This window comes from Mizuhopecten yessoensis, unplaced genomic scaffold (assembly GCF_002113885.1).
Source record: "Mizuhopecten yessoensis strain PY_sf001 unplaced genomic scaffold, ASM211388v2 scaffold1723, whole genome shotgun sequence".
NCBI lineage: Eukaryota > Metazoa > Mollusca > Bivalvia > Pectinida > Pectinidae > Mizuhopecten > Mizuhopecten yessoensis.
The window spans coordinates 174,861-179,975 of record NW_018404189.1 but is presented as its reverse complement, the minus strand read 5'-3'; positions in this window follow the sequence as shown (position 1 = coordinate 179,975).

The window sequence follows — 5,115 nt, the reverse complement described above, 5'->3', positions numbered from 1 at the left end:
CCCCCCCCCCTTGTAAGATCCCTCTCTTTATGAGGATACGTGATGACAGGTGACCCTTAAAGGCGGCGACATGACTTACAAAACCGTTTCAAAAGTATACTTTCATTAAGTATATGAATATAATTATACATAATATAGAGATATAAAAAGTCTGAGTATATAGTTATATATTCAGTCACAGTATACTATTAGTTACGTAGTCACTTGCAGGGGGTATACGGAAATATACGGGGTCCATGAAAAAAAAATGCATTGGGCGAGGCGCCAAAATACAAACTACAACACCAAAATTCAATGATAAAACATCATTTTCAGCAGTTTATTCTCAATAAAAACTGTAAAATAACAATAACATGACGTAACGATAGTGAGGCTCCACAGAGAGGTAATACGAAAAATATACTCCCTGCAGGTGGCATAATACGGGTTTGTATGAGGTTCGCGCCAGCCAATGAAATTGCAACATTTTTCTCAAAGGCGGGATGAAGATATACATACAGTCACAGTATATAGATATGCACACATACACAGTATGTAAATATACACACAGTCACAGTATATATTTATACACACAGTCACAGTATATAGATATACACACAGTCACAGTGTATATTTATACACACAGAAACAGTATACAGATATACACACAGACACAGTACATATTTATACACACAGTCACAGTATACAGATATACACACAGAAACAGTATGTAAATATACATACAGTCACAGTACATATTTATACACACAGTCACAGTATATAGATATACACACAGTCACAGTATATATTTATACACACAGAAACAGTATACAGATATACACACAAAAACAGTATACAGATATACACACAGTCACAGTACATATTTATACACACAGTCACAGTACATATTTATACCCACAGTCACAGTATACAGATATACACACAGACACAGTATAAATGTATACATACAATCACAGTATACAGATATACACACAGTCACAGTACATATTTATACAAACAGTCACAGTACATATTTATACACACAGACACAGTATATAGATATACACACAGTCACAGTATATATTTATACACACAGAAACAGTCTATATTTATACACACAGTCACAGTATACAGATATACACTCACAAACAGTATACAGATATACACACAGACACAGTACATATTTATACACACACACACAGACACAGTACATATTTATACACACAGAAACAGTATACAGATATAAACACAAAAACAGTATACAGATATACACACAGTCGCAGTACATATTTATACACACAGTCACAGTACATATTTATACACACAGTCACAGTACATATTTATACACACAGTCACAGTATACAGATATACACTCACAAACAGTATACAGATATACACACAGACACAGTACATATTTATACACACAGTCACAGTATATAGATATACACACTGTCACAGTCTATATTTATACACACAGAAACAGTATACAGATATACATACAGTCAAGGTATACAAATGTATAATTACAATCACAGTATACAGATATACACACAGTCACAGTACATATTTATACACACAGACACAGTATATAGATATACACACAGTCACAGTATACAGATATACAGATATACACACAGAGACAGTATACAGATATACACACAGAGACAGTATACAGATATACACACAGACACAGTACATATTTATACACACAGTCACAGTATATAGATATACACACTGTCACAGTCTATATTTATACACACAGAAACAGTATACAGATATACAAACAAAAACAGTATACAGATATACACACAGTCACAGTACATATTTATACACCCAGTCACAGTACATATTTATACACACAGACACAGTATATAGATATACACACATTCACAGTATATATTTATACACACAGAAACAGTATATATTTATACACACAGTCACAGTATACATATGCACACACAGACACAGTATATATTTATACACACAGTCACAGTATATATTTATACACACAGAACCAGTATATATTTATACACACAGTCACAGTATACTGATATACACAGACACAACACACAGTCACAGTTTACAGATATACACACAGTCACAGTATATATTTATACACACAGAACCAGTATATATTTATACACACAGTCACAGTATACAGATATACACAAAGACACAGTACATATTTATACACACAGTCACAGTATACAGATATATACACAGTCACAGTATATATTTATACACACAGTCACAGTATACAGATATACACAGTCACAGTATACATATGCACACACAGACACAGTATATAATTATACACACAGACACAGTATACAGATATATACAGTCACAGTATATATTTATATACACAGTCACAGTATATAGATATACACACAGTCACAGAATATATATGCACACACAGACACAGTATATATTTATATACACAGACACAGTATATATATTATTCACACAGTCACAGTATACATATGCACACACAGACACAGTATATATTTATACACACAAAAACAGTATACAGATATACACAGTCACAGTATACATATTTACACACAGTCACAGTATACATATGCACACACAGACACAGTATATATTTATACACACAGTCACAGTATACATATGCACACACAGACACAGTATACATATTTACACACAGACACAGTATACATATCCACACACAGACACAGTATATATTTATACACACAGTCACAGTTTACAGATATACACACAGTCACAGTATATATTTATACACACAGAAACAGTATATATTTATACACACAGTCACAGTATACAGATATATACACAGTCACAGTATATATTTATACACACAGTCACAGTTTACAGATATACACACAGAGACAGTATACATATATACACACAGAAACAGTATACAGATATACACACAGACACAGTACATATTTATACACACAGAAACAGTATACAGATATACATACAGTCAAAGTATACAAATTTATACATACAATCACAGTATACAGATATATACACAGTCACAGTATATATTTATACACACAGTCACAGTTTACAGATATACACACAGAGACAGTATACATATATACACACAGAAACAGTATACAGATATACACACAGACACAGTACATATTTATACACACAGAAACAGTATACAGATATACATACAGTCAAAGTATACAAATTTATACATACAATCACAGTATACAGATATATACACAGTCACAGTATATATTTATACACACAGTCACAGTTTACAGATATACACACAGAGACAGTATACATATATACACACAGAAACAGTATACAGATATACACACAGACACAGTACATATTTATACACACAGAAACAGTATACAGATATACATACAGTCAAAGTATACAAATGTATACATACAATCACAGTATACAGATATACACACAGTCACAGTATACAGATATACACACAGACACAGTACATATTTATACACACAGTCACAGTATATAGATATACACACAGTCACAGTATATATATGCACACACAGACACAGTATATATTTATACACACAGTCACAGTATATACATATTCACAAACAGTCACAGTATACAGATATACACAGTCACAGTATACATATGCACACACAGACACAGTATATATTTATACACACAGTCACAGTATATAGATATACACACAGACACAGTATATATATTTACACACAGTCACAGTATATAGATATACACACAGAAACAGTATATATTTATACACACAGTCACAGTATACAGATATACACAGTCACAGTATACAGATATACACACAGACACAGTATACAGATATACACACAGTCACAGTATACAGATATACACACAGACACAGTACATATTTATACACACAGACACAGTATATAGATATAAACACAGTCACAGTATATATATGCACACACAGACACAGTATATCGATATAAACACAGTCCCAGTATATATATGCACACACACACACAGTATATACTTATACACACAGACACAGGATATAGATATAAACACAGTCACCATATATATATGCACACACACACACAGTATATACTTATACACACAGACACAGGATATAGATATAAACACAGTCACCATATATATATGCACACACAGACACCGTATATATTTATACACAAAGTCACAGTATACAGATATTATATAGATATAAACACAGTCACAGTATATACATATTCACACACAGTCACAGTATATAGATATACACACAGTCACAGTATATATATGCAAACACACAGACACAGTATATATTTATACAGACAGACACAGTATATATATTATACACACAGTCACAGTATACATATGCACACACAGACACAGTATATATTTATACACACAGACACAGTATATATTTATACACACAGTCACAGTATACATATGCACACACAGACACATTATATATTTATACACACAGTCACAGTATACAGATATACACAGTCACAGTATATATTTATACACACAGTCACAGTATACTGATATACACAGACACAGTATACAGATATACACACAGAAACAGTATACAGATATACATACAGTCACAGTATATATTTATACACACAGTCACAGTATATAGATATACACACAGAAACAGTATACTGATATACACAGACACAGTATACAGATATACATACAGAAACAGTATACACATATACACAGTCACAGTATACAGATATACACAGTCACAGTATATACATATTCACAAACAGTCAAATTATACAGATATACACAGTCACAGTATACAGATATACACAGTCACAGTATATACATATATACAGTCACAGTATACACATATACACACAGTCACAGTAAATAGATACACACAGTCACCGTATATTTAGATTTACATACAGTCACAGTATACAGATATTCATACAGTCACAATATATATATACAAACAGTCACAGTAGATATAAATATATTGATACACCCAAAGTCACAGTATATATATACACACAGAAACACAGTATACAGATATGCATACAGTCACAATATATATATATCTATACAAACAGTTACAGTATACATATATAGGTACACCCAAAGTCACAGTATATATATATATATATATACACAGTCACAGTATACAGATATACACAGTAACAGTATATATAT